Source organism: Panthera leo, chromosome D4 (assembly GCF_018350215.1).
Source record: "Panthera leo isolate Ple1 chromosome D4, P.leo_Ple1_pat1.1, whole genome shotgun sequence".
Lineage (NCBI taxonomy): Eukaryota > Metazoa > Chordata > Mammalia > Carnivora > Felidae > Panthera > Panthera leo.
The window spans coordinates 69,346,994-69,372,564 of NC_056691.1; the positions used below are offsets into that span (position 1 = coordinate 69,346,994).

At 40.5% G+C, this 25,571-nt stretch overlaps 2 pseudogenes; one reads left to right on the forward strand and one right to left on the reverse strand.

Moving 5' to 3' along the window:
- Positions 1 to 15,003: 15,003 nt before the first annotated feature.
- On the reverse strand, positions 15,004 to 17,829 carry LOC122204580 (annotated as a pseudogene).
- A 122-nt stretch (positions 17,830 to 17,951) lies between these two features.
- The window catches only part of LOC122204581, a 57,251-nt pseudogene continuing 49,631 nt past the window's right edge, over positions 17,952 to 25,571 (forward strand).

Here is a 25,571-nt window from a genome sequence, read left to right on the forward strand (position 1 = left end):
GTTCTAGGCACAGTTGTCCTAACAGCTTGATTAGGCCCAGTCCTAGGTGGGGACAGTGGGAAGTGAACTAAACAAACATAATGGTTATACCTAAAATACAATATAATTTGCAAAATGTCATAATAGACCTATAAACAGATTTCTGAGTGTGTTCAGTTATAGAAGCAATTATTTCTGCCCTAGAAAGCTAGAGAAAGCCTTATAAATACAACATCTGAACTCTGAAGTACGTTCTAACACAGTGAAATTGTTTCACATTCACAGAAAATTCTACACTTTGGGTTAAAAGGATAGCATCTTTGACATGATGGATGTTCTCTTTTTTTTAATGGCCATTTAAACTCTAAGAGAAGTAGCTTCTCCATCATGGAAGAATGCCATGATTAGGAATATTTTTATATTGGACTTTCTCCTATATACTTCCCTAGCTTAGCAAAAGACACACCTGTGCCTCCCTCCCACATAGGGTGTGAAAGAATTGCTTGTGCTCAACACCCAGAGGAATAAAACAGCTGTTGACCACGTCACTGAGGAGGTTTCCCTCACCAAACTGCCAGTCTCCATGGCAACTGCCAGCTACAGCCTACAAACAGTTACCTCGATTGCATTACACATCCCTGCAGAACTCCCACAGAGGTAATTTTTGTTGATGTCTTGGTCACCATGGTTTCAGTTCTCACCATGATATTAGGTGTTCTCTAAGCATGTGTGTGCATGCATGTATATATATTAATGTGTGTAATGAAGCTTAATGCATACTGCCCTTTGCTCTTGGTGGAAGCCAAAACACGCTTGAGGAGTGACTAGTGTAATCTTTGTGATGAAAATGACATAGTAATCCTTACCCCAGTAAAAGGTCTGTGGTTGCTCACAGGATCAGCTGAAAAATTCCTTCAGACTGACTGATGGGAATACACTATGACTGGGTCTCCCTAGAGGAGAGTACATCTGCAGGCACTAAAACTACTTTTTAATTTTGGACTTGTTAGAGAATAACTCACAATTGATGGGTCATTTCAACTAAGATTCCAAAGACAGTTAACTTTGGATTGGAAATTAGTGTGTATATTCATGATATTTGCTGTAAAGGACATTTATAGTCTCAACAGTGCCACCATCTCATCCAGAATATCAGAAGCATGAACAAAAGAGAGTTATCATTGGAATTATTTCTAAATGCCACATTTATATTTCTGTTCTGATGCTGTGGAACCTGCACCACTGTGATATGGGAGCCATCAGTGCTTCTCAAACTTTAAGGCGAATGTAAATCACCCTGAATATCTTATGAAAATGCATTCTGGTTCACAGGGTGAGACTGGGGATTTGGTAGTTCTACCATGCCCCCAAGTAATGCTGGTGATGTTGTTCCCTGGACCACTGCTGCAAGGCTCCCAGGAGTCCTCATTGTGCCTGGAGCATATAAGGATTATAGTGAGGATTCTTAGTAATGACCATTTATGTAAAATGCCACAGGGCACCTGGGTGGCTTAGTCGGTTAAGCGCCGGACTTCGGCTCAGGTCACGATCTCGTGGTCTGTGAGTTCAAGCCCTGTGTCAGGCTCTGTGCTGACAGCTCTGAGCCTGAAGTCTGCTTTGGATTCTGCATCTCTGTCTCTCTCTGCCTCTCCCCCACTCATCTTCTGTCTCTCTCTTTCTCTATCTCAAAAATGAGTAAACATTAAAAAAAATTTTTCTTAATGCCACAAGGCACCTTACATGGAATAGGTACTCAACAAGTGTTTCTCTCCTCTGCAAAGTGTTTCTATTCTCATTAGGTCACAGGATTGTCCCAACAATCTTGCAAAGTAGTTGGGGCAGAAACTGGGTGTAATCCTCATTTCAAGGACAAGGAAACCGAAGTTTAGGGAGTTGAAATTAATTTGCCTAAACTTACAGAGTGAATGGGACAGAGGCAGGAATTAAACCATGATCTTTTAATTCTCAGTCTTGTGTTCTTTCCATCACACCATCCTGAGAGCCTACATGTCCACGTTAGGAATGTCACTTAATTGATTCAAGATGAAGACCATCCCATTATATTTTTGAAAGCTAGAAAAAACCCTCAAATCAAAACCTGGCAGACACTCCTCTCAAAAACTCTATAAACCGATCTCAAAAACATAGAAGCAAAACTCCTAAATAAAATATTATCAAATCAAATCCAGCCGTGCATTTGAAGAAGAATACAGAATGAGTAAGTAGAGTTTATTCCAGGAATGTAGGATAGTTTAATATGAAGAAATCTATTAACATAATTCATCACATCTCTAGGTCAAAGGAGAAAAACCATATGATCATTGTAAAAGATGCCAAAAAGACATTTAATAAAATTCAACAGTCATTCAAGATTTTTAAAACAACAACAACAACAACAACAACCAACTGGGAATGAAACTTACTTTTTTAACATGAGAAAACTTACTTTTTTAACTGGCTGAAACTACCAGCCAGTAATCTACTTAACTGGGAAACACTCAGAATGAGATATAACTGCCAACCCTCACTCCTATTTTTAACCTTGTTTTAGAAGTTTTAATCAATGCAATAAGACAGGAAAAATAAATAAGAGGTAGAAATAGTTGGACGGAGAAAATCAGGTTATAATTATTTTCAGATGCTAAGATTTTCCTCCCAGAAAAAATCAAGAAAATTTATTTTAGAACCACTAAAAGAAGTTCAGAGGGATCAGCAATAACCAGGTAGAAAAGAGGATTTTTAAAAAGATCTCAATCAATATAAGGAACCAAAAAAATTAAAATATCACTAACACACTTAAGTAGTTATTCCTTAAACTTAAGAATTTTATAATCAGGCACACATAGACAAAGATTCAGGTAAATGGAGAGAAATCTCCTACGCCTAGATGGGAAGTCAGACTTTATAAAGGTAGTAAGCCTTCACATTAATTTACAAACTTACTACTTTTTCAATCAAAATTACAATGGTATTCTTGGAACTTGAGAAAGTAATTTCTAATTCAGCTAGAAAAATAAATGCATGAGAACCATCGAGAAAATATTGAAAAAGAAGAATAATGTGGCTTAACTTGCTCTACCAGCTTTTAAAATATACTATAAACCTACAACAAATAAAATATTGCTGTACAGGTGCCAAAAAAGAAAGATAGATCAAAGAAGCAGAATAGAAAGTTCAGGAATGGTTCCAAGTATAACTATACGAGAATTTATTAAATGACAAAGATAGCATTTATGTTCCATGGGATATTTGGTTGAACTAATGCATTAACTCTGTAAAGGCAAATTAAGTCACAATTTTACTTACATCATAGTCCAAAATAAACTAGAGTTGGACTCCAGAGTTAATGTGTTTAAATCATAAAATAAAGAGAAAAATATATGTATGTATATATACATATATTCCTCTTAAATATAACAACAAAGTCAGAAAATTTAAAGGGAGATATGGATATATTGAACCATCTGAAAATAAAGAACTTTCATACTATAGAGTGGGGAAAAAAATCAAATGATACAATACAAAACTTAAAATATATATGTTAGGTAAGGAATAACTTTAATACATTAAAGAGATTTTATAACACAATGATATAAAGACTAGCCCTCATTATAAAAATGGGGAAACAATATGAGTCAGTTTCCAACAGAAGTACAATTGATAAATATATGAACAAATGTTCAACTTTACTATTATTCAAAACCACTCACAAGTTCAAGATGGGGTATACCTCACATAAAGTTATCAAAGACTATAACTCACTGAGGGTGTTTGGATATTCACACTCTTCTACACTGCTCAGAACACAAATTAATACACACTTTTAGAGGCAAATAGCAATATATATCAGAAATCTTCAAATGGGTGTACTCTTTAATCTTCAACCAAGCAATTCTACCTGTACAGATTCATTCCTCCTTTCCCCTAAAAAAGTATAAAATACATGCTCAGAGGACATATGCACAGGAATATATTTTATAACATTATTTATAATAGAAAATAATCAGTGCTTTACAATAGGGAATTAAGTCAATTATGGTAAATGTATTCAATGGGCTATAATGAAGCTACTGATTCATTAAATCAGTCTACATAATTACCTGACAAAATGTTCAGAATATATTACTAAAGGAAAAAGCTAGGTATGAAATAGTATACATTGTTTGACAACATTTTTATAAAATACAGAAGCACAGAAAAAAAAATGGATATGCTTACAGTGATTATCTTAAAGTGATTGGATAATAGGTGATCTGTTTTTTTCTCCATTTGCTTTTCTGTATTTTGCTATTCAGGCACATCAAGCATGAGTTGCTTTTGTAATAACCACAAAAATCGTGTGTGAAGTATTTTGTATGTATATTACAGAGGCAACTGGAAGCCAGTGTTTAATTCTAAGAAGTGGAGTGACACAGGCTAAGTGAGGCTTAGGGAAATTTGTTTTCACTGCTGAGAGTGAGTTAGCTCAGAGGATTGAGAACTTGAAAAGAGGGCGATGTTCATCTGAACTTGGCTGTCAACTGCAGGGTAAGATCTTGAGGGCACAGCCTGCAGATGGTTACCAGGTTGGAACAGGTGAAATTTGAGGAAGCCCATTGGAAGTGAATCACCAGGAAAAAGTGACACAGAAATAAAGATGTGGTCACCTGTGGGGAGAGAGGGTGGGGTGGGCCCTAAGGACAAAAGGCTGGTGATGCAAATATAGCCACAGTAAAGTAGATGTGCATGGATGTAGAGGTGGGTCATCTTAATGAGGACACAACCATACAAGGTAGATCCTGAACATGAGGAAGTTCAGGGCAGAAGCTTTGCTGAGATAGAGGCTCAGAGTTTCTCTAAAACACTTCTTCCCACGTGAATAATTCTTTACCATTTACAAAAGCTGCTCTCTCATCTGATTCCCACAGGTGACCTGGTGAGACAGACATGACAGTCATCACTCCAATTGTACAGACGAGTGAGTGGAGACTGTCTTAATCAGTTTACCCAAGCCTCTGTGAACTGGTAGAATCAGGACCAGCCTGTCTTCAAATCCATTATTCTTTCACATACATCATGCTGTTTTGCTATAAATATAGGGAGTAGTTGAAATTACATAAGCATATGAATTTGCAAAAAAAAAAAAATGTGAAAGGTGGACAAAATAGGGCTCTAAAAGTTAGCAGGCACCAAAGAGAGTGTAATTATACAAATGAGTAAGAACTAAAAAGACTTAGGCTTTACAATGTAGTAGGATTTACCAGGACTTACAGTGGTGAGAATAGAAAGTAGGAATGGATTTATTCATTCTATAAACAATCCTCAAATCTGTCAGGGTAGTCTAGATTATAATATGATAAAAAAAACTCAGGATCTCAGTGTCTTAAAACAATAAATGTTTCTTTCTGGTTCATAGTACAAGTTGATCAGAGGATGTCAGAAAAGCTCTCTGCTCAACAAAAATCACTCAGGAAACCTGAGCCCAGGAAGCTCAGCAAGAAGCCAGCATCTTCAGTCATTGCTCCAGAAGGAAGAAAAAACACCAACAATTAAGTGCTTTGAGATAGAAGTGACATGCATCACTCCTGGCTGCAACCCATTGGCCAGAAGTGGCCACATGCCCCACCCAGCCACAGGGCCAGGAATCTGGAGAACCACAAAGACATGGTGAGCAGCACTCATGAACAGCAGGGCTACAAAACACCTGTGCTCAACAACAGGAAAAGTGCCACAATTTATTGAGCTCAAGGGTATCCCAATGAGGACCTTGACAGGTAAAGGCAGGCAGAAATGGGAAAGTCTATCTAAGAAAAGAAGAGACCATTTTATTGATTTCTAATAATAATACAAATTAGTGAAATAATTTGAAAGAAGATTGCCTCTTGGGGCACCTGGGTGGCTCAGTCGGTTAAGCATCTGACTTCGGCTCAGGTCATGATCTTACAGTCCGTGAGTTCAAGCCCTGTGTCGGGCTCTGTGCTGGCAGCTCAGGGCCTGGAGCCTGTTTCGGATTCTGTGTCTCCCTCTCTCTGCCCCTCCCCCGCTCATGCTCTGTCTCTCTCTGTCTCAAAAATAAATAAACGTTAAAAAAAATGTTTTTTGAGGGGCGCCTGGGTGGCTCAGTCGGTTGGGCGTCCAACTTCAGCTCAGGTCATGATCTCACAGTCCATGAGTGTGAGCCTCGCGTCAGGCTCTGCGCTGTCAGTTCAGAGTCTGGAACCTGCTTTGGATTCTGTGTCTCCCTCTCTCTCTGCCCCTCCCCCACTCACGCTCTGTCTCTACCAAAAAAATGAATAAACGTTAAAAAATAAAAAAAAAATTTTTTTTTGAAAGAAGGTTGCTTCTCTTTGCTAAATGGCAGGACTTAAAATAATAAAATCCTGGTTCTTCATCTTCTAGCACGAAAGTGAGGAAGGATATCAGAAGAGAACTGAGGGTCGAAAACAAATCAGTAACTGAGTTGTAAACAGCCAGTCAGTCAATGTTCATTTTAAAAGCATCCACTGCATACAGAGCATTATTCTAAAACCAGCCCCCATATTCAGCACACAGTGCTACACCACTCCACCCACACAGGGCAAATAGTTTTACTCATGGATGTTGAGGAACCAGAATCCTTCCTCTCCCCCAGGTGAAACTATTTGGTGCTTCTGGTAAACTGTTCAATATACTTGGCTTGGAGTTGCAGGAAGATGCATTCAGCAAATTATTGAATTCAAATTTTAACTTTAAGTTATTTACCATGTAAACTAATGATAATAATGGCCTCAGCTCACAAGGCTGCTGTAAAAAGGTGAAGTGTGAAAAAGCTTAACACGTAGTAGGTATTCAATAAAAGCTCTTTTCCTTGCTTTAATATAGCATCTCCAATTTTAGAATATCTGCCACAGGCAAGATTCCAGATGTGCAAAGCATGTTTATGACCTCAGATTTCATTTTACAAGACTTATATCTGGACCTTGTATAGTAACTTCGATAGAGAAGGTGTTAGATTTTTTTTCTCACGTAATTTCTTTTGCATATTGTACCTCCTTCAAAGGCCAAATAGCTAGTTATAAAGTAACCCCTTCTAGAGGTTTGCCTCATATCATGTGACAATTAGACAGCTCAAGAATAAAGTTCAAACATAATTCAGCTAGTGATGAGTTTGAGGGATTTGTCAGTTGACCAAACATGAACACCAGGAAAACTGACAGCCTGTTAGTGATGCACAGGCCTCTCCTTTGAGCCAGGTTAGGAACAAAAGCATTTGCCATAAGGACCTAATTTATCATTGGAAAAGATAGCAAATATGTTATTAATGAACGAATAAATCACTCTCAGGCAAGCAATGACTTCATTTTCTCTCGGGGGTGCTCAGCATAATATTTTTCCTGCAAACAGTACCCTTAGGCAAGCTCACAAGAGTCTTACAGGAGAGGCCAGAATGCATCTCTCTGCAGACCTCAAGCACTGCGCTGTGAGCAGAGCAGCAAATGCCCAATGCCCTAAAGTGCAACGCCCTATCTGTTGGCAGAGCAGTCTGCCACAGACTGAATGTTTGTGTCCCCCCAAAATCCGTATGTTAAATCCTAACACCCAATGTGTTAGTACTTGGAGATGAGGCCTTTTGGAGGTGACTAGTTTATGAGGGTGAAGCCCTCATGAACTGGATTAGTGCCGTTATAAAAGAGACTACAGAGAACATCCTTGGCCCTTCTGCCATGTTAAAACACAGCAAGACAACAGCCATCTACGAACCAGGAAGCAGGCTCTCACCAGACACTGAATCTATTGGTGCCTTGATCTTGACTTACAGCCTCCAGAACCATGAGAAATAAAACTGTTGTTTATAAGCCACCCAGTCTATTGTGTTCTGCAATAGCAGTCTAAACAGAATAAGATATTGTCCATCCTAGTGAGGCATGGTCTGAAGATCAATCTCTTCTCCTGGACCTTTGGCTTCTAATTGTGCGAAAAACTAGCCAAAATATGGATGACCACATACTGCATTGTGCATGGACTTCCTAGGAAATACAAACCCTCAGTGACTGAATCAGAGATTGCAGAGAGAGCAGAAGCAAGCAAGGAGAGGGAGATAAGAGAATAGAGAGAAGGAGAGGAAGGCAGCTGGGACAGGGAGAAGGGACATCACAGGAAGATCCTCTGACAGAAGGATACCATGAAATGGACAAATGAGTCACAGTGAAACTGCTACTAAAGATCTGGTAGTAAGGGCAACAGTGTGAGACATCCAAGGGCAGAGGACAAATGTGGGATATGGCAGTACCAGACCATCCCGCAATTCAAACTTGGCTGTGGTACTTTGGAAAAATCACTTAGCTTCTTGGAGCCTCTGCTTCCTCTTATGTAAAACAGGGATATTGTTTGTTCGTCTCAGAGGGTTGGAATGAAGATTAAATTAGATGGTATAAATGAAACCACAGGCAAAATAAATACCAGTCATTATGATTATTATGACAGTTTCACTTGCTCTTTCATTAATTATTCACTGGGTGCCTTCTATATGCTAAGCCTTATGCTTGGTGCCAGTGACACAATGACGAATACGTTAAAAATAACAAATAAAACCCTAGCATCTAAGAGCTCTAAATCTAGAGGAGCAGACAGGAAATATTGCAGAAATATTACAATTCTAGGATCAGTAAGGTTTTTTTTTTCTGTTAAGAGCAAAATGTAAATATTCTAGGCTCTACAGAAACTACTCTGTAGATATAGGCTAAGAGCAATCATAGACAATATGCAAATGAACGAATGTGGACCATGTTCCCAAAAAAGTTGGCAGGAGGCAAGGACAAAAACGTAAGCAGGACTGGATTTTGCAGGGCCTTCGAGGCCATGATAAGGGCTTGGATTTTATCCTACCAGGGATAGGACAAAATAACCCTTCCCCATTGTGTACTGTGGCACTGTCCCAAGTCTGTTCTTGAGGAACTGAAGATGTTGAGGAGGGTCATCAGAAAGTTTCCCGTGTCCTCTGAATCTCCATCCTGGATATTTTCAATATACATGTTAAAAGCTCTCAGAGGGGCGCCTGGGTGGCTTGGTCGATTAAGCATCGGACTTCGGCTCAGGTCATGATCTCACGGTCCATGAGTTCGAGCCCCGCGTCGGGCTCTGTGCTGACAGCTTGGAGCCTGGAGCCTGCTTCCGATTCTGTGTCTCCCTCTCTCTCTGACCCTACCCCATTCGTGCTCTGTCTCTCTCTGTCTCAAAAATAAATAAACGTTAAAAAAAAATGTTTATAAAAAAAAAAAAATAAAAAAAAAAAAAAAATAAAAGCTCTCAGAGTTCTCACCAAAAAAAAAAAAAATCCACTTAATTTTATGAAACTTTTCACATTCACATTTGCTTGATCAGAGAAGTCTCTTTTCCAAAGAACACCAAACACAACCCCCTGGACCCAATGTTCTGTGATAGAAACACTTTGGGAAGCACCAGGCAATGAGTCAAAAGCAGACCTTAGCAGCACATTCACAGCCATGATCTGCCTCCTGACTCCTTCTCTGTCCTCACTGTCAGCTGTACCTAAACACTCTAGACTCTACCAACACCAAAACACTTATTGTTTCCTATGGATACCATGCTGTTTCATGCCTCCTTACATTTACATGCTCTGTTCAACATGACTGGAAAGTTCTCATCTTTCTTGTCTACCTGCTGAACTAATAGATCTTAAAATCCAGCTCAACACTGTCCTCGTTTGTAAAGTCCTGAACAACATCTCTCCCTGAACCCACCCTGCCTTCCACAAGACACATGCACATATGCAAACATGTACACCTGCATGCAACAGGCATACACACATATGCATGAATGTACATGCACACATGTACAAAAACACACACAAATAAGGGCACTATTCCCTTCTCCATGTAACTTCATATCTTGTGCTTGATTCTGCTACTGTCCATATTATATTATATTGTAAGACTCCACCTGCTTATGCTCTCTATTAATAAAGACTGTTCCAGTGGCTTCTCAGTACTAGACACTATGCAGCTGATGTTTAAGTGGATAAATTCATTCATTCATTCACTCATTTCATCTGTGGAAAAGCATAATATGCATTTCACCACTACTGAGGTCCTAATTCCCTCATTCTTCTGTGGGAAGGTAAAGGTTATTTAACTGGGGGGTAAAAACAAGGTAACATAAGAAGGCATTTCTAGTCTTTGATCCTATGTTGAAAGACACAGGCTTCATTAACTTAATTTCAGGTATAGCACATGCAATTGCAGCATTTTAGTGAACTGACCTCCCTTGCTATCCTTGTCGCCAGTTAAGTGCATGAGAGACCATCATCAAGAAGAGAATCGGATGTATCCCTGCCTCCCCACCATTCAATACCAAAGTCAGACTGAGTGAAGAGCAGCAGGACGTATGTCTCATGACGATGAAGACCACAGCTTCTCAAGCTTGAATGGGCATCAAAATTACCTGGAGGGCTTGTCAAAAACATGTGTTGCTAGGCCCCACCCTAAAGTGACTGGGTAGGTCTTGGGTGGGCCTAAGAATCTGCATTTCTAGCAGTTCCCAAGGGATGATGGTGCTGCTGGTCCAGGCAACACACTTGGACAACTACTGATCCATGGTTCACTGACAACTTCCCAATGCCGCAACTGTACTAGCAATATAAATGGGCACACTGCCTGACTGCTCTTCTCAGGGAGATGGCAAAGAGGACCAACACTAGATTTAGATTCCAAAGACCAGCCTTGTGACAACTGGCCAATCAAAGAACCTCAGCAACTTAGCTTCTTCCATCAAAAAATGGCAATTATAAGCCCATCACTGCCTACCCTCACTGGTTTGCTAGGGGAATGTAATGGAAAAATGACCTACAAATGTCTATATCCTAGAAATTCAGAGGAAGAGTTCAAAGATGAATTTCTCCACATTAATCAAAAAGGTTTTCATACATGAGCACATAGACATACAATTTTAGCCACTGATGTGTTCGTTTGTTTCTTTTTATTGTTAAATATTATTCACAGTATAGATAGATGTGCCATGGAATTTAACCATTTGCTCATTGCATGAGACACCATTTTTTTTTAAACATGGCTTTAGGTCTCATATTCAGGTCTTTAATCCATTTTGAGTTAATTTTTGTGTATAGTGTAAGAAAGTGGTCTAGTTTCATTCTTTTGTATGTTGATGTCAAGTTTCACTCACATGTGGAATTTAAAAAACCAAACAAAACAAAACAAAGGAAAAAAGAGACAGGCAAAAAAAAAAAAAAACAAAAACAAAAAAAACCAGCCTCTTAAATACTGAAAACAAATTGGAGGTTGACAGTGGGGAGATGGGTAGGGGGATGGGTAAAATAGATACAGAGCATTAAGAGTACACTCAATGTGATGAGCACTGAGTGATGTATAGAATTGTTGAATCATCATATTGTACACCTGAAACTAATACAGTGTATCTTATTATATTTCAATTAAAAACTTGAAAATTTTTAAAAAGACATGGATGGTAAGAGATTTCGAGTAGTATTCAGGAAACAATGAACATTTTTAAACTTATTCTATCTTGTTCCAAAAATTATTTAAGACAGGGACAAAGAGTAGATCCATTTGGTTAGAAGAAGGGGTTCATCTAAAGAAGAGGTTAGCAAATGTTTCATAAAAGGTCAAACAGTAAATATTTCTAATTTTGTGGACCATACAGTCTCTGTCACAACTTCAGTTCTGCTGCACAAAAGTCACCATAGATAACACGTAAATGAATGAGAATGACTCGGTTCCAGTAAAACTTTATTTACAAAAACAGGCCCCAGGACTTAGTTTGTTGATCTCTATTTAGAGGAATCATGGAAGGTATAGTTGAAAGGGCAGGTTGGGATTGTAATAATCCAAAATGTCAATGAATTTAGAGTTTCTTTGGTGAACATTCAGAAGTTCCCAGAGACTTTTTTGAGCAGGTATTTGATGGAGAGAGGAACATTTTAGTCACAATCAGAGTGAAATGCTTGGAAGATTAATCTGGTAATGACAGATAAAGTTAATTCAAGGTGTGAGAACGGGAAAAATGGAAGAAGGAAAGAAGTTAAGTGACTACTGCAAAAGTCCAAGCTAAGAATAAAAAGGGCCTGAATGGGGCTGGTGTAATTGGACATAAGAGGAAAGGATGGAAATAAAATAAACTTAATTTTTTTTAAGTTTATTTATGTATTTTGAGAGAGAGAGAGAGAGAGAGAGAGAGAGAGAGAGAGAGAGAGAATATCCCAAGCAGGCTCTACACTGCCAGCACAGAGCCCAACGCAGTGCTCAGTCTCAGGAACCGTGAAATCATGACCCTAGCTGAAACCAAGAGTCGGACACTCAGCTGACTGAGCCACCCTGATACCCCATAAATAAACTTTAAAGAGAAGAACTGACAGACTTTGAAAATTGACTTAGATACCATGGCAAGGGAGACAGAGAAAACAAAAAATAACTCAGAGTTTTAAGTACACACTTTGGAATGAAGCAGACCTGAGTTTGAATTGTTTGTTCCAACATTTACTGAGCAAGTTATAAAATTTCAGTTTCAGTTCCCTCATCTGTAAAAGGAGTAAGAGCAGTGCCTCAGAATGCAGTTGGGCAGATGGAATAAAAATAATGCCAGTAAATCCCCTAGCACCATAACTAATATTTAGCTACTATTCATTAAAGGGCAGCGACCATGACATTGATTATACCAAAAGATCATTCTCCAATCCCCACCCCATTCTAGTAACAATTTTGTCACCAAATTTTTTCATTTTAAGTATCAAGAGCATTGCATGGTATCCCATTGTGTGTAGGTTCCATAGCTCCTGAGCCAAAGTCAGACACTCAACTGACTGAGCCATCCAGGCACCCTGAAGTTTCCATAGTTTAACCAATCCTCCATTTTTAGACATCTTGTTTCCACTATTTTGCTGTTTTTTAAATCATTTAGGATATTTTCAACTCCAAGGGACATAAACAATCCAAATCAAAATATTTTTTTTTAAATAAAGGAAATAGGTTGGGGAAAAAAGAACGCTTCAGTGGAAAAAGGAACAAATCTTGTCAATTGTCTCCTGTTAATTCTCCCACCTCCCTGTATGGATTATATTACCCTTGGAATACAACATTCAACTTTCTTAATTGCAAAGACTCCAAATAATGGGGCTATATCAAAGGCCACAGGCAAAAAGAACTTCTCTTAACAAAGCTAGATTTTCCTCCCTTTCTGCATTCAGATGGGCCACCTTCAGCTCAACTTGTCCCTTTCTTGTAGAATCCTACTGAAGACAGAATTATGCCACCCATGTTAACACCTGAGTTACTCCTATCACACCGCCCCCGCCCCATACTATATCTCTGAAGGCATACAGTCAAGATTCTAAAGTGAGAGGTTAAGAGGTTAAGAAAAAGCTTTGCGGTGATATAACAAGAGTCACCAACTTCTCAACCAGAAAAAATTGGGTCATCTTAGCCCAAGACTCTTTCTCCATGATTTGGCCATTTCTACATTTTAGGTCACTTACAGTCCACTCCTGGTACCAAATTATGGATCAGAAAGTGTTGCGAATAACAATAAAAACAAAAACAAAAGAAGAGCGCCACTCAAAATAACTTAAATGTGCATTATTTCACACAGCAAGAATAACTGAGTTGAAGCAACTCCTTTATTGGTTAATTTGACATTTATATACAGGCTCATCATCTATCTTTCTCAGTTCATCACTTGCCTATTTATGTCCTGTATCCATTCAATTGTGATATTTGACTTTTTCTTTTGATTTGTAAAAGTCCTTTATATATTAAGAATTTCAACTATTTTTGCTATCACACATGTTGAAAACATTTTCCCACTTTGATAGCTCCTTTTCAACTTTGTGATATTTTTGATATACAGAAGTTCATACTTTTGTTCATATATTATAAAGTTATCAATCTGTTTTCTTCAGAGTTGTATATTTAGTTTATTTGCTTAGAAAGCCCCTTCCTAAGACTGAATAACTCTTATATTTTCTTCTAAAATATTCATGGTTTAATAACATAGAAATATTTAAGTCCATCTGAAATTTATTTTGGTGCTAAGTGTAAGACAGGAATTTATTTATTTATTTTTTCCTAAACGGTAGCTAGTTATCCCAAAACACCTTTTAGGGTACATTCCCTTTCTCCTCTGGAATTCATGGTCACCAATATATACACTAAATTACTATGTAAAGTGTTTAGCCTCTTTTTTTTTTTTTTTTTTTTTTTTTTTTTTTTTTAGTTTTTTAAATCTTTTTATTTATTTTTGAGAGAGAAAAAGAGAGAGACAGAGCCTGAGCAGGGGAGGGGCAGAGAGAGAGGGAGACACAGAATCCAAAGCAGGCTCCATCCAGGCTCCAATCTGTCAGCACAGAGCCTGACTCGGGGCCCAAACTCACAGAGCACGAGATCACAACCTGAGCCAAAGTCAGACACTTAACTGACTGAGCCACCCAGGCGCCCCAGTGAATTTAGCCTCTTGAGCTCCCATTCCATTTCTTTCATCTGTCAGCCTATTCATGGGCCACTGTCACTATTTTCATTGTTGTAGCATGATAGTTTGTTTGCTACAAGGCATGGAAATTCCCTACACATATCTCTTCTTTTTGAGAAGACTCTTTAAAAAAAAAAAAGAAAAGGTTAACAAATATAGAAGCTTACTGCAGGACACTGAGACATTAGATGAATGGAATAGAAATACCTACATATCATTTTGAGAATCATCCATGATCTGAATTTAAAAATCACTACAAGATTGTCAACATCATGATGCTTTCTCTCTTTTTTTTTTAATTTTTTTTAACATTTATTTTTGAGAGAAAGAAAGAGAGCACAAGTGGGGGAGCCACACAGAGAGAGAGAGAGAGAGAGAGAGAGAGAGAGAGAGAGAGAGAGAGAAACACAGAATCCCAAGAAGGCTCCAGGTTCTGAGCTGTCAGCATAGAGCCTGACACGGGACTGGAACCCACAAACAGCAAGATCATGACCTGAGCCAAAGTTGGACACTCAACCAACTGAGCCACCCAGGCACCCCATCATGCTTTCTTTTTATTTCTTCTTTTTGTTTTTTTTTCTCTTTTTCAATTTCATACTTCTCAATTTCTTCAGGATTTAAAATCTTGAGGGTTGATCTCATCTCATGACAACCAGTTCAATGTTTTTGTCACCAGACTGAACCACTTCCAGGAAAGCCCTGATAACCAGTATAATGATCAGGTCATCCCTCTCTATGGCTTCATCAGTGTAATTGGTCTCTAGAAACTCATGCAGGGGGCACCTGGGTGGCTCAGTCGGTTAACTACTGGACTCTTGATTTCCGGTCAGGTCCTTATCTCACAGTTCCTAGGTTCAAGCCCCACCCCCTTCAGGCTCTCTGCTGTCAGTACGGATCCTACTTGGGATTCATTCTCTTTCTCTCTTTCTCTCTCTCTCTCTCAAAATAAATAAATAAACATTTAAAAAAGAAAAAGAAACTCACATATAGACTTGGAACCCCAACCTATGGCATTGGCTTTCCAGGCATGGTATGTCCCTGCGGGTCAGTCTGATACAGCCTGAAGATGCCACCAAAGTCGAAACCCACAATAAGAGCAGAGATGCCTAAAGGCCTGTGCCCATTGCTCTGTGTGCAGTGTTGCTTCAGGCTGGCCATGTAGCAGGTCATTGTATTCCACGGTGACTGGGTCCTCCATGGTCAGTCAGCCGGTGACTCTGGCATTCCACCCCGGCCCTGTTGATGACCATCCTCAGATCGGCAGTGAACCCTGCAAGTACCACGCAGACACTGTCATCCAACGCACAGATCTTGCACATGGTTCTCTCATCCTACAGTTTGGCCACTGACTTCTTCTCCATGCCCAGAACAACAACGTCCTTTCCTCACGGGCCAACCGCAGTCGAGCCCCTCTTCATGGCCTCCTGTGCATACTCCACTTGGAAGAGGTGACAGTAGGACAAGAAGACGGTGATGACATGGTCGTAGCTCAGGTTGGTGGCTTGGAGGCGGGCCTGGGCAAAGCGCACACTCACGGCCACACGGCCCGAGGTTCACAATGCCTCTGAGAAGACTCTTGGCTGATTGGAATTTTTTTCTCTCAGATGATCTTTGCCTTTGTTTTTGTCAGGCTACCCTCCCCCCAAACTGTGGTTTGGTTGTAATAGAAATAAATGTTGACATTAATTATGGAGAGAAATGGAATTTTTATAATATTGAGTCTTTCCACCCTGAAACATCTTCATCAACCCATTTATCTAGTTGTCTTTAGGAATTCCCTGTGAAGTTTTATAGTTTTCTTCATATGATATACATATACATATACATATACATATACATATACATATACATGTATTTCTTAATTTCCAGGGCTTGGGGGTAAGGGGTAGTCTTATAGTATTATTATAGTCTTATTGTTGTTATTATAAGATATTTTCTATCATCTTATTCATAATTATTTTCTAGTTGGCTGTATTTTGTATGTCCAACTTAACTAAACTCATTAGGACTCTTGATTTTTCTAAGACTCTTAATTTTTCAGGTGATTGTTATTGACTCTGCAGGTAGGTAATCTGATCCTTTGCAACTAGTATTTCCAATATTATGTCTGGTTTTTTCCCATTTTATTATGTTGAACAGAATTGAATTTTCAGGAAAATGTAATATATTAGTGACAGCAACCATCTTAATACCTTGCTGTTAATGTTAATAGGAATGCTTCAAATATTAGGATAAAGCATATGAAATTGCCATTTTCCAGCCCCCATTCCACCCCCCCAAAAATCAAGTGTCAGCAATTTCCTATCTTTCAATCTATTATTTGGCCATTTGGTGAATTTCAAATAGGAATTCATATTGATTAAACAAAAATTTTTGAGTGCCTTCAGTGTGACAGACATGGAATTAAGCCGTGGGGATGTAACTCTAAGCGAGACAAACACAGTTTCTGCCATCTTGGAGTTAATATTACTATGGGAAAAAGCAGATATAGTTCAGCTAACCAAAAAAAAAAAAAAAAATTAACGAACCAATTAAAATAGTGAAAAAGCTGAGAGGAATTATGTGCTAGGAAGTGGAGCAAGGGCACAGCTCAGACAGGATCAGTCCTTTTAAGGTGGGACACTGAAGCTGAGAGCCAAAGCCTGAGACACAGCCACCCACACGACGAGCTCTGAGGATCAGTCCGGGCAGAGACAGCTAAGAACAGGCTCTGAAAGGAAACTTGGCTGGTGAGTTCCTGAATCTATGGTCATGTGGCCAGAACGCCACAAAGTGGGTCCCCAAGCCACAGGCCAAGCCTGAGCTGGTGACGGTGCGAACAGAGTTTTTTTTTTTTTTTTTTTTTTTTTAATATATGAAATTTACTGTCAAATTGGTTTCCAAATTATGGAAAGAGCCTAAATGTCCATCAACTGATGAATGGATAAAGAAATTGTGGTTTATATACACAACGAACAGAGTTTTGAACTGAATGTGGATTAAGATTTACGTTTGGAATGGGCTGTTAATTGAAAATTAGATCTCTTTCACTGATAGAAGTGACAAGCAAGTGACAGGATCTGTTCCGAGTTGGTACACGGGGTGGGAGAAGGGGTGTGATGGAGCACCTTCAGAGGCACTGGTGAGAGAGATAAATAAAACCTGATAGTACCCTACTGCATTCAGTCATCCTATAAACCAGTTCCACAGGCTGCAGAGGCAAGCTGAGGATACATCTGTGTAGGTGTTGAACTTCATTTGCAAACCAAAAGGAAGCAGTAATGCTTTCTGAGCAAAGGCTTGATTCTCCAAAATCAGAGAAAGGATCACAGGACCCTAAGACAGAAGAGGAACAGGGATGTGCCTCTCTGTGGCTCTCACCTGTGGCTGGGCCTGCATTATTTGTACATCTTTTAAAATCCAGCAAAAAGTTCCAATGAAACAAATTTTCACAGCTACCCCCCAGGCCAGAAAGTTACATAAAAGTTGTTCCACTCGCCTGTTGTCATATTTCAGAAAAGATGAACAAGTTGTATGTGAAGCTGGATGAAAGACCAGTGGCAGAGAAAAGCCAGAGCTGGGTTCCAGCCAAGTCTATAAAGACAAGGGAAAATTCTGGAGGGTAAAGCTAATATGACAATGGGCATTCTAGCAGGTAGGTAAGGCATAAGCATAGGGTCCAAAGGAGTAAGGCTCAGTAAACGGTGGGAGTCCTAGAGGAACATACATATGGTATGGTTAGGAAGAGGCAGAGTGTGACAAGGGTCAGGGGACACTTGAAAGCCCAGGATTTAGTGGTTGATACTATATGGCAGAAGTGGCAATGAGAGGTCATCACATCCCTGTCCCCAGGAGGCAACTGGGTCCCAGGCCAGATCAAGGCTCTAGACCTTGCAACAGGCTTATATGACCAGACAGCTCATTTGATCCAGAATATACAACACAAAAAGAATATCCAAGGGGCTGAGGGTGTTTACTCGGGTCCAAAGGGATCTAAGGCCTGGGCAGAGGCCAGTTGAAAGAAGGAAAGTCAATGAGTATAGCGTGGGAGAAGGTAACAAAGCAGAGGCAAGGCAGGGACAGGGTCTATTTGGCCTCACAGGACTTTCTAGGCCTGATGACAGCAGCCATCCAACCTCACCCCTTTCCCTCTCCTTGAGGAGGCTCTCCTCTCCCTCACAGCCTTTCCCTGCTTATGCCTGGGCATGTTAAAACTCTGACGTGAGTTACTGGAAACGTAACTTGCTACTTGCATGTAACGATGTAACAAAAGAACAAGGAAACACTGTGAGCGTCACAGGAGAGACTCAGGACCAATGGGCCACTGGTCGCCACGGTAACCACAATCAAAACAAGGATTCCAGCTTTCCTGAAGCCCTTGTTTAATGATGATTGTGTTACAGAGAGAGAGTAACTAATCCCACAGTGCATTATAAACAGAGTTGCTAGTATCCAACATCATCAATGACGGAGAAAAATAACTTCTAACTGGACAAAGTACATTTCTCAGGGTTTATGTGCATCTCATGCCAAAAACAAAACAAAGCAAAACCACCAACCCATGGAGGGAATCTCAGCTCAGCTTGAAATCATTGTTTTATCCTTGTGTCCTTTTTTTTCTTTTCCACCCCAGTTTTCAGAGAGAGATACCTTCCTGAACTCCTAAGAAACATGATACATTTGCTTATAAACCCAAACATGCATATCCCTACCCCTATGGGTAAAAAGGACAGAAATGTAATGATTACTATGAAATACTCGCATTTAGAGTGGATTTAATAAGTTTTTTTTATGTGATCAGGGCAATACATAATCCAGGCTTATCTCTTTGAAGCAGATTGTTCCTTTCTAAATGCCTGATGCAAATGTGAAACACAACCTTCCCTCTCCTTTCCTAGCTTCCCTCTCCCCTGGCTGGGAACCTCTTAAGGCCCACTGCTGCCACCCACTGGTTGGGAAGCCAATACACAGCTTCCCTGGCTTTGGATTTCTTAGTCTCTCTGAGGCCGCCCCGCAAAACCACTGCGACCCTTGGATGGGGTACAAGTTCACCAATCTCTCTTCTCTGTTTCAAAGCCTGTTCCACTTTGCATCTACCATACAGCTCTCATAACAAGAGAACACTCTGGATAAGTGAAAATAAGCACATAGGGAAGCCAACTTCAGTTTTCTTTTCCACTCTGACTCATCATTTGGGCCAAAGGCCCAATACCAACTTACTCTAGTTCCCATGTCTCATTTATATTTGCATGGAGAGTCTGATAAGGTGCTGATTAGGCGATGAATTGACTGCCTGATAGTCAGGTATCTATCCCTGGACCAATCAGCTCTGGCCAGGGGTAAGGGTTATCTTGTACTAATATGGCTGTCCAGTCTGTCCCCAGAGGCCATTCCCAAAGAACGGAGGTGAAGTAGGGTTCTCAGAAAACCACATTCTTTAACAGGCTCTGAAGCAACTTAACCTTCAGCTGTCATGCTCTTTCATTGTGTGTGCTATTCTCTTGACTTTAACATGGAAGTGGTATCATACACAGAGTTGTAATAAGTGCCTTTCCTTGGTGGCTGCACCGTTTTCTGGTATATAACCACAAGCAATGACCTAGCCCCTCTGACCTTCCTTTTTTTTTTTTTTTTTTCACCTTTAAAATGAATCTGCCCCATGAGATTTTCATGGGGATTTAAAAGAAAAAAGATCACATATGTAAACTACTCAGCATGGAGCGTGGCACAAAGTCAATGCAAAATTAACATCAGATGCTATTATCCCCATCATCACTACATCATCACCATCATCGAGTCAGGAAGGCCATTTTCAGAGTTTCAAGTTGAACATTAAATTTACTCCCAGTCAACTTCAGCCTCCCCATCCTATTTATTACACCAAAAATAATCAGCTGGTCATGAATTCAAATGCTTGCAATTACTACCCAGGATATGAGTCTTCCCATCCAGCATGGTAAATGGAACAGATAAAGTCAGTTCTGACCAAATTTTACCAGAAACTGGATAGGCCAAAGAGTAGAAGGACATCATGTGAGATGAGGAAAAAGAAGCACATTCTCCAGCTTTATGAATTCCTGGATGCTAGAACAGGATTCCTCAGAATGATGTGAAACTAAATAATCAGCAAAGATGAAATTTTTAAGGTAATCTGATCCAGTGCCAAGAAGTTTATTTGGGAGGAAAATATTCCCTAAGAGCTGAAGGATGTTTCAAAGGGCTCATCAGTAAACCTTCAAAAAAAGAGGCTCCTTGTTGGGACTTTGTGAGTCTGGATGACTTTGCAAAGCAATATGGTGTGGCCACACCCTCAAGATCCTAAAGACCCAATAATTGGGAAAGGAATATATGGCCAAAGATACTTAGCACCTTACTTTTAGTTGCACCTTGTGGAAAGAACTTTGCCTGCAAATGCAATTGTATAACATCTCAAAGGAGCTTACAGTCTACATCAGAGCAGGAACAGTGCAGGTGAGAATGGGAAGACACATAGGCCAGGCCACTGCCCTGGATCTTGGAGAACAGACTCTTCAATATACCAGCTCAGAAACCCTGGGCAAGTAACCCACCCTCTATGTAACTGGGGAGAACTGAATCAGATCAATGATTTTCAAGTTTCGCCACCTGGCCCTACAGTCCCTCTATAAATTCAGAAGCCGTTGCAGGTTTGGGAGGAAAGATAAGGAGTGCAAGTAAGACTGAGCCTCGGGTTCCCACCACTACCATTATAATGACTTCAGCTAGACAATCTCTGCCCTTTTGATGATCCAGATAAGATTCTGTTAAGAAAAATCCTTCATGTTTCTTAAGAAAAAAAAAAAACTACGTGATTTCCAAACCCATTCTAGTTCTAACAGTCTATGGTTTCAGATGGAGGGAACGGGATTGCTTCACGAAGAGGCTGGAATGGAGGGTTGACATGAGATCACAAAGAGCCTTGCACACCATGCTAGGGCATTTTTGCTCCACCCAGTGGGGAGCCATGAAAGGGGAACAATACGACCAGGTCACTATGTTCGCAGAGTGCCCTGAAGACTTGGATGAGCGGAGTATGCACTGAGAGTTGGTTGGCAGTGTTCCAACACCATCCAAACAGAAAGTAGTTCATCAGTGTTTTATCAGAGAGGTGAAAAATAGGAAAGAAAAATGGATGGGACAGAGGCCAGCATCCTCCATCCTGTTTGGGGTTTTTTTGTCTTCTAACTCCATTCCCATCCTCAAAAAGCTGAGTAAAAATGACTCTTTTCACTTGCCAACAATGTTACTGACCAATCCCCTTACACAAGATGAGCACAATGACACCATGGTAAGGGGCGTGTCATCTTCAGCTACTTAACAAAGGCCAGGACACTGTTCCCCAACCAGATCATGTCAATGGTTGGCCACCTTGTTCAACTTCCCCATGACCCACATGCTCCCAAGCTCCCAGCTATGCAGCTGCACATCCCGAATCAGCTTTGAAGAGGGACTTCCAGAATGTCTCTGTCCCAGCAGCTTCCTAGCTCACCATATCTGCTCCATCAGGGCAGGGAATCCCCACAGATGTCCTAGTGGGCTTGTTGAAGACAGAAAAGCCATATCCAGGCCTGTGATTTACGATGTGGCATGAACTGAACACTCTTCTCATGTTCTTGAGTCCAACACAAATGAGCAAAAGCAGATATGTAAAGCTGGCGCTAAGAGAATATGCTACACCTTTAAAAACACCTCAGCTGTCTGGCAACCTGCTGTGGAGGGCTCACTGGGAAGCAGGACACCATTCCCTTGACTGTAGCTATGAACCTGGTTCTGGAAAGAGCTGTCAGCCCACACCCCCGGCACCAGGCTTCTCCTATCATTCCCACCAGGTTGCCTAGCCCTTGCCAGGGTGTATACACATGCTATTCCTCTGCCAGGAACACCCTTCCCCCAGATTCTTTTTAGGTGTTCATAAATTCAAATCATTTTTGAGCTAATTCAACAGAGTAATGAATAACAACTTCTTCCTGCAATCCATCTTCTTGAAATCAACTTTGTTTCATACGTTAGCAACGAAATTTTGGAACCAGAGAATTGAAATGCAGAATTTTCAATAGTTATCAAGTCCAATCCATGCATTTTGAATTTGAAGAAATAGACCCAGACAGGGGAAATGACTTTTCTAAAGTCACACAAGAATAACCAACACTAACAGATATTAATGCTAGGGGCTATGCTAAGTGCTTCACACACATTAGCACATTTAATCTCACAATGTCCCTCTGAGGTAGGTGCTATTTATTACTAGCCTCATGAGAAAACTGAAAGGGGAAAGGACTAATCCAAGTTATATAAGCTTGATGATATCAGATGAAATTCTAGATGGGTGACCCCTGGGGGATGGGCAGGGAGACAGAGAGAAAAGGTGAGTGGAGGATGGTCTCCATGAGTAAGCCAATCAACTTCTCCTCTCTGAATTTCAGTTACTAAATCTGTGAATTGAAGATAATTTTCTTAACTGCAAAGCACTATGCAAATGAAAGAGAAAAGGGTGTTTTTACAAAGTGAAAAGAGGATTTATTGTTATTTTCTACTTAAAAGACATTCTTATGTTGAAAAATAATAAAATACTACAGAAAGAAAAACATGAGGAAAATAAACATTATCCATTCCATTATCCAGAGATTATTAGCATCTTAATGTTAATACAAGAAATCTGTTTGTGTTTATATGTGTGCATATAATTATTAATAAATGGGATCATACTCTTCATGCTGTCTTGTGATCTATTCTTTTCACTCAAGTTATACCTGGTGAAAAATCAAGAGAATTTTATTTTCAGGAGGCCATTCTTCTGAGCTTAGATCAGCCCTGTGAGAAGAACCAGGTGGTTTACTTATCATCCTCTTGATGGCTTATGCAACTGGTCCTCAGAGGCAGCATCATCACCCATAGGGCCCTTGGTCCTGCACAGAGGCCAGGGGAACACATGAGAGCTGCAAGCCATCCTGCTCCAATCCAGAGGCCAGGGGAACACATGAGAGCTTCAATCACCTGCTCCAGGCGAGCCCCCTGGCACAGCTACAACATCCAGGGAAGAGGGCCCTTGTGTGATTTCCATAATGGCACTGTGTGCGCTGGTGTCTGCGTAGGGTTGACTCTAGCCATGCAGACCCTGGATCCAGAGAGCCTGCTTCTGACAACACTGAAGCCAGCAAGGGCAAGCACAGTCAGCGCCATCCATCTGCCCCGTCTGTGCCAGATCTATGCCCCATGCCCCAGAGCACAGGGTCAAACCACAGCATGCGAAGAACAGGCTCTGAGAATGGGTGCTAAGTCAGTTCTGCTCTATGGATGGAGTGCTCACAGTGGTTTCATTCTTTTCCTCTAAACAAATTTTAGGAAAATATCCAAATGATAGGAAATTGAGCAAAGCCTCAGCCCAAATGCTTGTTCATGTACCACCTGGGAGAACCAGGAGGTTCTGAGTCCAGTTTCCCTTTAGGCTGTCTCTGGTGGTCTCTATATTTATCCAAAGTTCACTGAACTAAAGCAGTTGCAGGGTGAATTCATTTTCTATTACAGCACAATAAGTTACCCAAAAATTTAGCAGCTAAAAATGACAAGCATTTCATATCTCAAAGTTTCTGTGGGTCAGGAATCTTGAGCACAGCTTTAGCAGGACACTTGGAGTTCAAGGTTGCTCATGAAGTTGCTGCTAAGCTGTCAGCCAGGGCTGCAGTTGTCTCAGAGTGTAACTGGGACTAGAGAATCTGCTTTTAAGTTCACCCACATGGCTGTTGGCATGCTTCGGTTCTTTGCCAAATGGGCCTCTCCATTGGGCTGCCTCATAACATGGCAGCTCACTTCCCCCAGCACCAGGGAAGCTGGCAGCGGGGTGCGGGAGAGGAGAGGGAAAAAGGAGAAAAGGGAGGGGGGTGGGAGGGAGACAAGAGTGGATACGGTCTTTTGGGTTTGGGTTGGGTTTTTTAGAGAGAGAGAGTGAAGTGAGAGACGAGCAGATGACAGAGGGAAAGAGAGAGACTCTTAAGCAGGCTCCTCAGTCAGCTCAGAGCCCAATGTGGAGCTCGATCCTATGACTCTGGGATCACGTTCTGAGCTGAAATCAAGAGTCAGATGCTCAACAGACTGAGCCATTCAGGCACCCCAAGTCTGTTTATAACCTAATCTGAGGAATGACCTCATATCACTTTTGCAGTATTCTATTCAGTAGATCCAGCCCATACTAAAGGGAAGGGAATTACAGAAATGCACCACCCTCCATCCTCTTGTCTGGAACATAGATATAATAGCTAGATTCTGCCAGTCACCTTGGCTGGTGAGGATGAGGGCCACACCCTAGAGATGGTGGATCAGAAAACAGGAAGGAGAAGCCTGAGTCCCTGATGACTTCACCACATCATCATTGCCTCTTACTCAAGAGATAAAACTTTAAGTGTTGAAGCCATTCTTGACTTGAGGGTTTGTGTTTGTTTTTTGTTTTTGTTTTTTTTCACATGCAGGTGAGTGTAATCTTATCTGAGCTAGGTTGAGCTAGCACTAACCTCAATTAAGGGTTCACATTCAACCAGAATATACATCTTTTAAAGAGGAACATCTAAACTCAGGTAAAGTTTTCACCCAACATCACCCAGCTAGAGACTGACAGGAATGAGACCCAAACTCCTGGTCTCTACATTTACCCAAGCTGGTTCTGAGTGTCCCCAAAATTTGTTGAACACTCAAAGCTCTGTTTGGGATGTTCCTGGCAGCTGGAAAGGTTCTGATTTCCCTCAGGCTATGTATTTGTACCAGAACATTCTCTGCTCTGTTTCTCTGCTTACCAAGTAAACAAGTGAAATAGAAGAGGGAAAATATTTTGGACGAATTGATGATTTGCAGTTCAAACACTTTTGTCTTATGCACACTCAAGCTGGTAGCCATGGAAACCCTCATTTCATTTCCTCAGCCTCTTTGAGCACCATTCCCTCTTTTGGAGCCCAGAAGTTAGCAGCAGCTATAGATTAAGTATGTTTCACAGAGGACCAAGGTGGCATAATTTTTCAAAGAACTTTGGTACACATGTCCATAACCTGGAAATGATCATGTTTTCATTACAGAGTTGTCTCAGATGGCTTGTCTCTTTAGAAAGAGCCTTCCACCCCACTTGCCAGAAGAACTGT